The following is a 14545-nucleotide window of genomic DNA, read 5'->3' as shown; positions in this document are numbered from 1 at the left end:
TACATGCAGTTCTCCGACTCTCTGCCACAAGGAAAAGTGCGTACATCTGCTTGGACCCTGACAGGGCGCTAAGCACTTTTCCACATCAAATACCGTTTTTATAAATATGAATGTTGGCCTGGGTTTTAGCGTACGCACACTCCACTTCAAATCTCTGCATACACGTGTATTATAAATGAGGCCACTGATGATTGCAAAGGACATCATCATACTATTGAAATAATTTTCATAATCGGCAAACTATTGATTGCCCCCCACCCCAATTTGTCACCCGTCTGTATTTTAAATGCTGTTTTTACATGTTACATATTTATTAATAATATATATAAGTGGCTGTGCTACATTGTGCACCCCTCAGCCGTGACTATTTTTACAATAGCATAGCCCCCAATGCCTATTATGAGTAGTGGTAGACTGAGAAGCTACAGTAAGTGTTTTTGAACTGACTCATGACTGTACAACATGAGTAATTGCTGTGTGCATAAAATCCAGTTTGATTTCTAGCTTCAACTTTGAGGAACAATACACAGAGTAGCTGTCTTTGTACAGTGAGGAGGTCAGTCCTCTGAGCACTTTACGTCACGCAACCATTATTGAGGTCTAAAGCTATTTATTTCATTCACTCTGGTTCATTCTGAGGACATGTTAAAAATGACCTCTCTCTCTCTCTCTCTCTCTCTCTCTCTCTCTCTCTCTCTCTCTCTCTCTCTCTCTCTCTCTCTCGTTTTGAAAAAAAATGTTTTTGTCCGCTATAAAGCAGAAGACAATAGTGTAATTATTTAGCTCAACTCAGTTCAAGTTTGTTTCTCATCCAATAGTGTCAGTGCAGTTAAATCAGTAATATTGCTGGATATTGGTGTCTCCATCTAAGCAAGCCAAATGTGACTCCATTTGAAAGAAAGGGAGAAAAAACATTGGGAGAAACCAGGCTAGTCGGGGACGAGTTGTCCTCTGGCCTTATTGAACGAACAGGTGTGAGATTGATCGGGATACGTCACACAGGCATTAGGTAGGACGGAAGAGTTGTAGTCTGTCCAGCAGGCTGAAACATAAAGATAGAGCTGGTGATGATGGCTGGTGGTGATGGCTGGGTGGCTGGGTGGTGATGGCGCAGTTGATAAGACACATGCCTTTGGTGTGAGAGACCCGGGTTCGAATCCACTGTGATACACCAATCAGTCCCTGAGCAAGACACTTAACCCCTAGTTGCTCCAGAGGCGTGCGACCTCTGACATATAGCAATTGTAAGTCGCTTTGGATAAAAGCGTCAGCTAAATGAATAAATGTAAATGTAAATGTTGAGCCAGTAACGGCGACTCCTCGAGTCCTGACATGGAGATTCTAACCCACTTAGTTCTAGACGATGTTCTTATTTTTGAAGATCACACACATTATTTACATAATTGCCCATTTCCAGCAGGGCAGTTGCCACACATTCTTTGGTCACTCTGATTCATGTTACTGAGCCATTTGCTAACCCTCAGAGACCGCTGTCTTTGCACCACTATTGTTTGCGTGACTGCTTTCACAATAACAACGTTATTGCCATTAAAGAAGTGGTCCTGTATGTTAACCACAGGGGAGATTAAGCGAAAGAGTTAAACAATTGGATATTTAGCATAATACCATTGGGATCGACAATGGCCAGTGCCTGGGTGACGACCTATGACCTTCCTTTTCAGGAACCAAACAGTTTGTAGCCAACAGGGTCAAGAGGTGGCTAAGCCATTGCCATAGCTAGCAGGAAAGGACATGGTGGATGGTGTTTACTGATAGAATTTTATAGAGGGCCCGCATCTCTCTAATTAAATCCAGAGTAGGGCTAAGTGTGCTAGTGGTTGTGACATCATGGCTCTCTCATGCAGTTTGCGCGTCACTGTGCCCGGCTCCTTCATCAGCCGTGACATCTACTTTCACTCACGTCTCAACATGCATACTGTGTTTATAGGTTCAGAGACCGTTAATGGAAATGAAGTTGCAATTACTGTGCTTTATGTAATGTGGCTTTAATTTGATCATAACCATAGATGTAATTCTAAGAGGACTAGAAATAGCCTGGTGAAATATAACTCTTGTCTGGACAAACTCTGATTTGTTCAGCTCAGAAAACATGAGACGGTGAATCAGATGAGGCCACACACACACACACACACACACACACACACACACACACACACACACACACACACACACACACACACACACACACACACACACACACACACACACACACACACACACACACACACACACACACACACACAGACACCAAATGTGTGTGTGCGTGCGTGTGTAATGGTAGAGAGTTCTTGTTGTGACTTGTGTCTTTGCTCTAATGGTTGCATGAATCTGTTCCACACCTGTTCTGGTGTTTTGTAATCAGACCTTATTCTACCATACCATATTCCATCAAACCATATTCTCAAACACTTCAGAAAAGTGATGTAGAATGTAATAATTCTGTCATTGGCATATTTTAGGATACACATTCAGCACCTTTACTAATGTTTTGTTTCAGGGGTGAGAGACCCAAAAGTCCTTTTAATATTTGATTAAAAAGTTATAGATCAGCTGTTCTAGATCATAGTTCAGCTGATTAGATGTTATTATTTCCTTACTGATTATTAACAAGCTAAACGTATCCAAACTTCCATGAAACAAATGTGCATTACTTCTGATTGGGGTTTCAGAGACTCCATGTACAGTATAAAACCTTATTCAATCCAATAGAAATGTTCGGCACAACATTTCTGTCCAATTTTCACATGCAAACTTGTCTGTTCAGATAAATTTCATAAAAATAAAAAAAACAGCAGATGGATTGAATGAAAATGCAGTTTCACTCTCTGACAGCAGGTGGTGTTTTTAGAAAAGCAGAATCAGTGTTTTCTATGGTACTTAAAGGTGCTCTAAGCAATGTTGTGTGACGTCACTTCTTGTTGACGTTCGAAGTATTGTCAAACAAAAAGGAGGCTAGCTAGACCCTCCCTCCTCCTCATCCGCACACTAACCCCCCAAATCCTTCTTGTCGGTTATTGACTGGAACATTTTGTTATGTTTTGTGGTGCAGGTTAGCCCAGTTTGTTTTCGTTGCCGTTTGTGGAGCCTGGGGTGTCTGCAGAGACTGCGTTTTTTACAGTGTGTTCAGGGGACAGGCAGCTAGCGGATAGTGAGGAGATGTTTGCTGCATGTTACAAAAAAATTTTGCCCTAAAAAACGCGTGACATCGCCTAGAGCACCTTTAAAGCAGAGTATTGCACAACTTTCTGTTTCTAACCCGCTTGTCACAGAAAAGGAAAGATGTTTAATTAACAAAGTTCCGGAGGAGCACGCTCAGTTCCACAACAGTTCCCTTTCGAGGGAACTCGAACTGTGTCGATGAGACACTATGGGAACGCCGTTCAGCGTAGCACGTCTGAATTCATGAATGAAAACTAATCCAATCCTATTGGCGTTGCGTGATGACGTAGTGTGTAACGGCATAAGCGGATGTATACAAAGGAACGCCGGCACAAGCGAGGTAAGCTTTTTGCCATTTTTAGCAAGCGCTCTGTGTGTGTTTGAGAACAGTATTGTCCTATTTGGTGTTGTAATGTACTACTATGTAAGAGAAAAAGAAGATATCATGGCAAGCGACCAGTTTCAGAAATGTGTGTTCCCTAACCCTAACCCGTTATTACGGCTGGGGACACACACGAGATATGTGTGTCGTGTTTGGGAATGCAGCACGCCCAGGCAGCCCTTGAGGGGGCTGCTTGTGCTCACTGCAAGTCTCTTTCTATGAGAGTGCTGCGTTCCCGTCGGGCTTTATTTTCTGAGGACGGCCAGATGCGCGCTCCCCACGGTTTGGGTCCCGCATCTGCCGAGACGATGCGGCGGCTCAGATCGTGGGGCTCGCAAAGAGAGCTTTCAGGGGGGATCGGGACTGCTGAGGCACTTTCCCAATCCTCATCTGAAAGCTCAGATTCCCCTGTCCCCAGTTCGGAAGCCCGCCCTGCGGCTTCTCCCGTTCGAGATGTAGACCCGGTGCTGCAGCTGTCTGATTCTGAGGAATTAGACGTGCTCAGCATCGTGGAGGGGGATCTTCAAGACAGTGTTAATTTTGGCAGCCATTTTTGATTTAGTGTTAGTCTTCATCTTCAGATGAAAATGCTTATTGGTCTTAGTCACATTTTAGTCGTTTTGTCTTTCATAGTTTTAGTCTAGTTTTAGTTGACGAAAAGTCATTGCATTTTTTGTCAACTTTGTCATCACTTTTAGTCAAACTGCAGATACCGACATTAATTTTGGTAGCTATTTTATATGTAGGCCTACTGTAGTCTGTAGACAAAAAAATGTCATTACAATTTTTCTCTCTAGGCCAGTTCAATTAAGCTTATGAGAATTTGAATCAAGGTAACAGGCTGTATTGATTAACAGGCTGCATTCTTTAGCAGTAGCACTAGTGCAATTCTACATATCACTTTTCCTTAGTTCCAGTTTTTTAGAGTACCCCCTGGTACTCTTCCACTTAGACTGCAGTCACACCTTTTCCATTAAGGGACAATATTTGCCCCCTTTAATCGATTTTTCCAGTTCATTTCTTACCTTTAAAAATACCTTTATGAAATAAATAATGCTTTAAATAAAACAATGTTCAATAAATATGCAATGATGGTAAAAACGAAGTGATACTTTTAAATATTAAATTAAAATCGCCAGTAGGAGGCGGTAAGTCACTGTCTTTATGAGTGAGTCATCGAGTCATCGAGTCATTCATTCATCAGTAACGAAGCAAGGGGCTGTATTTATGAACGGGTCATTGAATCTCACGATTCGTTCCAAGCCACAGATTCGTTCACGAATCACCGCTGTGTGCTGCAGTTCTGCTGTGACTTTCGTTGCAAAATAGAGCAATAAGCCTAATGACAATACTGTTTTAAATTTAGTACATCACTTAATGTTACCCTTTCGTTTGTTGAACTGTTGTGTAAAATCAATGTCACATTTGAAATCGTGTGGATATTCAGGAAACATTGCATTTTTGATCGTATGATCAACATTAAAAACACTGCTGGATATATCAGCTTGAATTTTGTTTGCAGATTTAGTCACACAAACAGCGCAAGCACGCTGCGTTTCTGCTCATGACAGAAAAAAGACCGACTGAATGTCACTTTAATTTAAGTAGAAAGTCTCAAATGAAGATCGCTGAACTCCAGTTTACTTGTCTGTTTTTTCCAGATCATCCGCGCTTCTAGTGTAAAGAGAGCGCGCGCATGGTTGCCAGATACTATTGAAAAGAACGGGTAGAAAACGTGTTACTTTACCAGAAAAGCTCTGACTGGGGGTTTAAATAATTGAAATCTGGCAACCGTAAGCATGAACGCTCGCAAACAGTCTGACTGTAATGTGTTGTCGTCTCCTTTATTCGACAAAAACAAGTGGTTTTGGTCAAGTTTTTTTTTAACCCATCAGTCTTGTCTTTTTTCGTCAACGATATTGCATTGTTGATATAGTCACAGTTATCGTTTAATGACATGGGTGTCGTCTCTCATCGTCTTGTCTTAGTCAGGGAAAAAAAGGTCGTCAACGAACATTTTTCGTTATAGTTTTCGTTAACGAAATTAACACTGCTTCAAGAGACACAACACCCCATATAATCTGCACCCAGCTATGATGAGCTGTTGGAGGTGATAACACGGGCTGTGGCCAAGCTCAATATCAGTTGGCCACAGGAAAGGCAGGAAGCACGAGTCAAAAGTAAACTCGACGAGCGCTTCCTGCAGCACCGCGCACAGCCTCCACGCCGGTCTCTACCGTTCTTCCCGGATTTACACAACGAGTTGTGTAAATCCTGGGACAGGCCCTGTGACAGGCCCAGCGCGCCTGTCTAACCCCCCGATGTTGAACTATAGCAACATTATGTGGGTTAGAATGAATGAATATGGGATGATGCCTTGGGTTGAGGAAGCTCTAGCCAGTTACCTCTCACCCGACCTTGCATCATCCCTTAAGACACCGGCACTGCCCACCAAGCCATGTCGTACTACATCTGCTTTGGTAGGCAGAGCTTATATGGCGGCGGGTCGGGCTGGTGCGAGCCTGCACACGATGGCCATCTTGCAGGCGTACCAGGCCGACCTGTTAAGAGACATGGACCAGGGCGGGGGCCCTACTATGGAGGATATTGCTGAGCTTCGCAAAGCCACAGATTTGTCTCTCCGGGTTACCAAAGAGACGACCCACACCATCGGCCGCTCTATGTCAGCACGGGCATCAACGGAGAGGCATCTGTGGCTTAACCTCTCTGGCATCAAGGAAAAGGACAGGGCCTTTCTGCTTGACGCACCTGTTGCTACCTCTGGTCTGTTCGGCGAGGCAGTTAATGCTGTCATCGACAGATTTCAAGACACCAAGAAGCAGAGTGAAGCTTTTAGGCAACATCTCCCTCGCCGGTCAAGGTCTAGGAAGGCAGCTGCTAGAGAAAGACAATCTCAGCCATCATCCAGCTCTTACCGCCAAAACCAGAAATGGACTGTCGCTTCTAGAGGTCTCCCTCAAAGAGCTTGGGACTCTAGACGGCCCTCTCACACACAGCCTCCCGAGAAAATGGATCTGAGGACCATTCTCCTGTCTAGGAAGTGTAAGGGAAAGAGGTCCTAGCTCCTATGAGACCTCAGATTTTCCAATTTTAGATCTAAGGCACTTGAACTGGTCTCTGAGGAGGTTCAGGTTCAAGATGCTCACTATTCCCATCATCGTGAGTCAAATCCAATCCGAGGATTGGTTTATCATGATAGATCTAAAGGATGCATATTTTCACGTCTCCATCCTTCCATCTCACAGGTGGTTCCTGAGGTTTGCTTTCAGGGGTGAAGGCATACCAATATCGGGTTCTTCCATTTGGCCTAGCGCTCTCCCTTCCCACATTTACCGAGTGTATGGATGCAGCTCTGGCCCCATTGAGGCTCCCGGGCATTCGCGTGCTGAATTTTATCGACGACTGGCTCATACTGGCCCAGTCTCGAGAGGTGGCAGCTCGGCATCGAGATGTCGTCCTTGGCCATATTCAGCGCTTGGGGTTGAGACTCAACACAAAGAAGAGTGTGTTGACACCCGCCCAACGGACTACGTTCTTGGGGGTGGTATGGGATTCGGTGACGATGCGGGCACAAATGTCTCCTGCACGTATCCAGTCCATATTGACCACAATAACCAGGGTGAAGCTAGGCCACACCATCACTGTGAAACACTTTCAAAGAGTGTTGGGTCTCATGGCAGCAGCGTCCAGCGTGATACCTTCTGGCCTGCTGCACATGAGAGCCTTGCAGTGGTGGTTGAAAGCCAAGGGTTTTCCTCGAGGGGAAATCCGTTCCGCATGATAAGGGTTACACGCAGATGCCTTCGTTCCCTATCAATGTGGAAGAAACCTTGGTTTTTGTCCCAAGGTCCCAAGTTGGAAGCGTTATGTCGCTTAAAAATTATTTCGACAGACGCCTCCCTCACGGGCTGGGGCGCGGTCATGGACGGCCGCTTTACGAGAGGTCTCTGGCAGGACCATCATTCCTCATGGCACATAAATTGCTTGGAAACGTTGGCGGTGTTCCGAGCTCTGAGGAGTTTTCTGCCAGACCTCCAAGGTCGCCACGTTCTCGTGAGAATCGACAATACGTCAGTGGTGTCCTATTTAAACCGCCAGGGGGTTCTGAGGTTGCGCCCTCTGTGCAGACTGGTGCATCAGATCCTCCTGTGGTCCCAGTGGAGACTGTCGTCCCTCAAGGCGATGTATGTCCCGGGGGACCAGAACCAGGGAGCAGACATGCTATCAAGGCAGGGGCTGAGGCCCGGGGAATGGAGACTCCACCCCGAGGTGGTGGAGTTGATGTGCAAGAGGTTCGGCCCAGTGGAAGTGGACCTATTTGCGTCTCGAGAGACGACACACTGTCCACTGTGGTTCTCCCTCACGCACCCAGCCTCGTGCCGAGGCTGCGTCTGTATGCATTCCCCCAATCACTCTGCTCCCAGTTCTGGAAAGGGTCCGGCGAGAGGGAGTCAGCCTACTGCTAGTAGCCCCGTTGTGGCCGGCCTGAGTATGGTTCTCGGACATCATATCACTCCTGGTAGGTCCGCCTTGGCAGATCCCTCTGAGGAGGGACCTGCTGTCTCAGGCGGAAGAACTAGTTTTCCACCCTCGCCCCGAGCTGTTGAAACGTTGGGTCTGGCACCTGAGGGGGCACAGTACCTAGAAGCTGGCCTAATAGCGGGAGTGGTTGAGACTATTCTCAGTTCCAGAGCTCCTTCCACGAGGAGGTTGTACGGCCTAAAGTGGAATGTGTTTTCCACTTGGTGTAGAGAACGTGCGTTGGACCCAGTTAACTGCCCAGTGGCTTCAGTACTGGAGTTCCTCCAAGACCGTTTCTCTGCTGGACACTCAAGGTGTACGTGGCAGCCATTGCGGCTTTCCATGCTCCTCTGAGTGATGGACCTATGGGGAGACATCAGCTGGTCGTACGCTTCCTCTGTGGGGCTTGGAGGTTGAGACCTGCGACTCGTAGCAGAGTTCCCACCTGGGACCTAGCTGTGGTTCTCGAAGGGTTGGTCGAGGCACCCTTCGAGCCTCTGGAGTCGGCTGAGGCCAAGAACCTGACCCTTAAGTTGGCCTCTCTCCTTGCCATCACTTCTCTAAAAAGGATAGGAGATCTCCAGGTGCTCTCAGTGTCTCCTCAGTGCCTGGAGTTTGCTCCAGGGAGAATTAAGGCCATCCTTCACCCCTTTTTGAGCTACGTCCCTAAGGTTCCGTCTAATATGGCAAAGTCTACGGTTCTGCAGGCGTTTCATCCCCCACCTCATGTGACGGCTGGAGACGGAAGACTTCACCTGCTCTGCCCTGTCAGAGCACTGAGCATTTAAGCTCAGAGGTCTTCACAGTGGAGAAAAGCGGACCAGTTGCTGGTGTGTTTTGGGTCCCCCAAGAAAGGGCTCCCCGCCTCTAAGCAAACCATCAGCAACTGGATAGTTAAGACTAATTCCCTGGCCTATCAGGTGCGCAGTTCGCCTTCACCTATGGCCGTGAGGGCTCACTCTACTAGAGGCATGGCGTCCTCCAAAGCCCTCCTTTCAGGGGCACCTATCCATGATATATGTGAAGCGGCTGGCTGGGCCACTCCGCACACATTTATGGGATTCTACAGTCTGGACCTTCCCTCTACACCCGGCGCACGAGCGCTCTCATCCTAGCTGTGCCCGGAAACGGCTTCACACTGGGACAGACGGGTTTCGTTGAGGCATAGTGGGTATCTCGTTCCCATAGTCTCTCATCGACGCAGTTCGAGTTCCCTCGAAAGGGAACGTCTCGAGTTACGTATGTAACCCTTGTTCCCTGAGAAAGGGAACAAGACACTGCGTTGGTTCGCCACGCCTCACCCCGACTGAAGCAACTTGCTTCATAGCAAAACTTACCTCACTTGTGCCAGCATTCCTTTGTATACATCCGCTTATGCCGTCACACGCTACGTCATCACGCAACGCCAATAGGATTGGATTAGTTTTCATTCATGAATTCAGACATGCTACGCTGAAGGGCTTTCCCATAGTGTCTCATCGATGCAGTGTCTCGTTCACTTTCTCAGGGAACAATGGTTACATAAGTAACCCGAGACGTTTTCCAGCATCCCTCCTCCACCCCAACTCCTCACTCTCCATTACTTCTATCCCAGACAGGGGTGTGGGGGACAAATTCTGAGCTCGGAGCCCTCTCCCCAGACAGCATGCCAAATAGGCATATTCCATACTCTATATGATTATATGTAAGTGTGAACTAGTGAAAGTCAAACAGAAAGTCAAACTGCATTTATATGTTTTCAAATAGGCTTTCAGATTTGTAATCCTGTTGTTAAATATATTGTCATAAATGACTGTTGTGTTGTTCTAAAATTCCCCTACCACTCATTGTCTGTGAAGTGGAGCAGAACTACGTCCCATCAGTCCTCACTCCAGACTCTCATCCACACACACTTTGTTTTGGGCACGGGAATGGGGAGTTTTTACTGCTTGATAAATATAACAGCACAGCATAGCATGTGCTCGTCGTCTCCTAATCAGGAACGAAATCGATAAATATTAAGTCTTAAAAAAAAGAAAAGAAGCAATGTAGGAGAATAGCTGCAAACTGCAGCAAACAATGCATATTCGTTTAGACATATAAATGCGCACATCAACCCAATAACTTTATTCAGTGTTCATGTAAACACTACGGTCGGATTCATCAATCAGGATTAATTAATTTCTATTGAAATAAAAGGTCTGAGTGTAAACATAAGCACTGACTGAGCGTGTGCAGACCACAGCGTTCCTGAGTGATCTGCATCCATTCCTCTGGGAACTGGCTTTTTCTCTGTGTTGTTTTTAGATTTCATGTGTTGGGGAGATGTTCTTCCTTCACCTCAAACAGCAACACGTTAGCAAACGTTAAGTTCAGAGTGTGTGATCAAACTCCTTTTACTGTCTTAATGCATGTTGCTCCACTTGAGTTGTGAAAGTTTCCTGTTAACTTTTAAGACATGAGTAAGTGTCTATTCGTTTACAGTGTGCTGAACTGTTTTTTATCATCATTCTGATATTACTAACAAACGCTAGCCACACTCTCACCCGTATATACATATAAACACACACACACATACTGAAACACAATAGACAGATCGACATGTGGGACCTTGAATCCTGCACCCCACCGCCTCTTGCTGAATCAGCTCAAGCAAAAGTAGGTCACCAACACACGCATATCGTCAGGAGCGCTGGGAGAAATAAACTGTTAAATCAGATGTGAATTTGGTTCAAATTTGATTAAAGCGGAGGAAACATGTGCCCCAGGATCCCTCCACACAACAGAATTGATCAAATCAGGCTGTTCTCACAGCGCTAATGACTGCACATTAACATGGCAGAGGTCCGATGTGAGTGATTGTGGAATTTCATAAACAGCTATAGAAGCTGCTCATGACCTCCGTCCCCTACCGTTCACATAAAACAGTGTTATGTGCAGTTCATGATCATACGCAGTGATTCGTGTATGTTAATATGGTAGACTGATTTAATAGGTCTGTAGTGGGTGAAGTCTTTTCAGGCCTTTTTCTAATGCTCATTCGCTCTGTTCATGCTAATACCAGTTAATCACAGCTAATTGCTGGCAGATGATGATTGAATCCCCTTTTCATATATAAAAAATGCAAAAGGAAAGAAAAGAAAAAACAACAGGAAAGAAAAAGCAACAAACGAAACTTAAACTAAAATAAATGATTTACAGAAAAAGCAGGCCTAAAACCTATTTGTTGGAGCTCATCACATGAGGTGTGTGCCAATGAATAATAAATGCTTCGTTGACTTGTGTCTGTGGACTAGACGGCAGCTCATGAATTATGGATTGTTATTCTTGGCTAAGCATTCAAACGGGAAGCGATGATGGCAAAGTGGCACTAACAGCACATTTCTGTTTACATTTTTCTCTCTCTCTCTTTCTCAGTGTTTCATCTGCGGAACTCGTCACTCTTTCTCTTGAGGAGGATTCATTAGCCGCATATGCGCATGGCGTTAGTCAACGGACTCCTACATCAGCACTTTGACAGCCTGGAATTGCTGAAATATGACGGAAAAGGAGTCAAGGATGATGTAAGAGATGGTTGCGTTGTGTAGTGATGATGTGTCACACTGTTACTTACATGAGCAATGTAAATCATTTATCACAAGGAGAAAAAGAATCTTACATTTAAATAACGCAAAAAAAAAAAAAACACAGAGCAGTTATGTCACTTCTGGATTGTTGTCTATCTCTGTTGCATCTGCAGTATCTAAACCACTGGAGATTTGAAAAGACACAATAAATGAAGTGTAGGCAGTTAGAGAGTCAAACAGAGAGAGGCTGTGGTTGTGTTCTCCACCCTTTGACATTGGGCCATCGAGCCATAACTCCCTGAATCTCTCTTCCAGAACAGGGAGTGTCTACATCTGATCTCATCACAGTTTGTGGCTGCAATTAAAGGCAGCTAATCTGAGCTCAGTGTTCATGTGCTGAGGACGTGACAGACACTCAGAGTCCTACACTGTGCAGTAGTTGGTGCCACAATGTTAGGCTATGGGTGGCTGCTAGGGCGTTGCTATGGTGTTCTGAGTGGTTTCTAGGGTGTTCTGAGTCTCTGTGATCTCAGGTCCCTTCTTCCAATGGGTGTCTGATCACTTAGTAGTAGCAGCAACCTCTGCTCAACAACTCATTCGCTCATGCGAATTAATAATTTTAGGAATCATTCATATCTGAACCACAAACACAGCAGGATGACACACACACTTTTGAGCAGTAATAAGTGATGCTTCCCTGATTAAACACCTCTAAATGTCATCTTAAGTCTTGAATTGCATGCATTAGAAGGAAGTTACATGTGCATTTCTGTTCTTGTGAATTTTTGTCACACTTCCCTGTCAGTCTTGTTTTGAGAAATGTAACATAAAGTGGATTGAAATTTCTGACCTATTGAAACTCCGGCTTTGATAAGTGACGTACAGTTTTTCATTTGTGTTTGTCGCCAAGGCAGTTCCTTTGTGGTAAATGTGGCCAATCAGACACAAGGAGAGTTAAATGTTGGTTCACGAGTTCACACATACATGAAATCAAATGTAATATTAATGCGTATTTGGCTTGCTGTCCGGGGGAGGGCTCCGAGCTCGGAATTGTGCCCGAACCCAGAGTACTCCCCCTATACTGGGGTAAACCCAGCCGAGTGTGAGGTGATGGGGTGGTGGAGGGATGCTGATAGACTTGTCGTGAGACAGGAGGTGAGGTAAAGCTTTATTTATACCGGCTTCCTCTTGAGTTGATTGGTTGATTACCTGAACATGCTCCTCCCAAACTTTGTTACATAAAACTTCATTAAATGTCAGCAGTGAGCTAGAAATCAGAGCTAAAATTGATATTTTGATTTGTGCAATAACTAATTTCAAAATGAAAACTTCCCTGCATATGCAGAAAGAAAGAAAGAAAGAAAGAAAGAAAGAAAGAAAGAAAGAAAGAAAGAAAGAAAGAAAGAAAGAAAGAAAGAAAGAAAGAAAGAAAGAAACTGTCATCCAATCACAATTAACCTCCCAACTCCCTCAAGTGTTCATCCACCACAATTTAGTCCGATTTACATAAACGGACGTAGTAAATCTCATGTGTAAGAGAAGTGTGTTTGGTTGACATGTACAGTATCAGTAGCATGCAGCCATGTTGTCCTCTTCCACCTATTTAAATGTAGGTTTAAGACAGAAATAATATATTCACGTACATGGAGAGACGAAAAAAAACAAAAAAAAACTTGTCATATGGGCAATTTGAGGAGCCTGAAAGCATGAAGCAATTTATCCTGGATTGGATGGATCTTTTTTGTGTTATGTTAATGTCCACATAATTTATTCCTGGTGGATTGGCTTTACTTTAAAGCCGTCTGACAGACAGACACAAGGAAGCCCGTCATTCCTGTTTTATTCTCAAGGTAAAAACGACTTGCTAAAAGAGGGGATCGTTCTGAAATGCTGTTTAAACACAAATATCGAGTAATGAAGTTGGAAGAAGAAAGAATAGGCACATTTTGGGTGTTGGGAGTGCTCTTGCAGTCAGTCAGGACTCTCCTGCACCCTTCCCACCGCCCTCCTTTACGATTGGAGGCTGTGTGAGCAGAATACTGATGAGCTTGTTTTTTGGGGGATTAATTTCCATTCAGAGACAGGGAGCGGTCCCCTTCTCAGCACTGCGGTGGGCGTCCGCCTTCCTCTGCAGTGCTTGTTCCCCTCCAGTGTTATTGCACTGCAGAGCTGACTTATTTACTGACGTAATTGCATCCACTGATGTGAAAAGACATATAAATTCATGCCTAAAAGTTAACAGTGTAGAACCTGTATCCAGAGTTACGGCCCAGTTTTAGTATTCATGCAGATCTGCTGTAACGGTTTTTGATATTGTGTCGTTCACATACTGGTGAAATTCTTAAAAAGCTTTCATTGGGTTGATTGAATTCTTTGTTTCACAAAGTGCCCTTCTCCAGAACACACTAGCTGTGACCGAAGCTTTATTGAGTGCAATATTGGATTGAGGCAGATTGATTTAGAAGAATCGAAAATAGATTTGCAGAGTCACCAGTTTGAAGAAAAAACAAGAGCATTATTTTGGTTACTCTTGAGAAATGCGCCTGTATAAATAGATATTTGTTTTATTCTGTGAAACATCCAAGCTAAGACTCACACTGTTGACTGAAACCGGAGCAAGTACATTCTCACATCATCTATGTAGATTTAGCTAAAATGTTTTGCTGTTCACAAAACTGACACTATTGCTAGCTTTTAATGTAATTGGCAAGTAATGAATACACACATTTCCCGCGAGAGGAGTGCCGTTATGCGTGTCCACATTATATATTTCTATTTCAGTGTGATCGTAGGAACCAGCGTATAGATTTTTCCATATAAATCAGCAATATAAATGTTTATTATTATTGCGCTATTCCATATGCACTTTCCTCTTTCTGTTATTCTATAGAAAGTG

General features: G+C 44.6%; 1 long non-coding RNA gene across 1 annotated transcript in view; it reads left to right on the top strand.

The window, feature by feature from the left end:
* Positions 1-14545, top strand: part of LOC143715695 (uncharacterized) — a 127658-nt gene that overhangs the window by 65878 nt on the left and 47235 nt on the right. Inside the window, exon 3 of the long non-coding RNA XR_013195872.1 lies at positions 11501-11646. This is a non-coding gene — a long non-coding RNA (uncharacterized LOC143715695). The remainder of the gene's footprint in view (positions 1-11500; positions 11647-14545) is intronic.

Source organism: Siphateles boraxobius, unplaced genomic scaffold (genome assembly GCF_051911475.1).
Source record: "Siphateles boraxobius isolate OS27281-9 unplaced genomic scaffold, OSU_SipBor_1 12, whole genome shotgun sequence".
Taxonomy (NCBI): Eukaryota; Metazoa; Chordata; class Actinopteri; order Cypriniformes; family Leuciscidae; genus Siphateles; species Siphateles boraxobius.
Note: the sequence above shows the minus strand (reverse complement) of the source record. Positions and strands in the feature narration are given on the sequence as shown.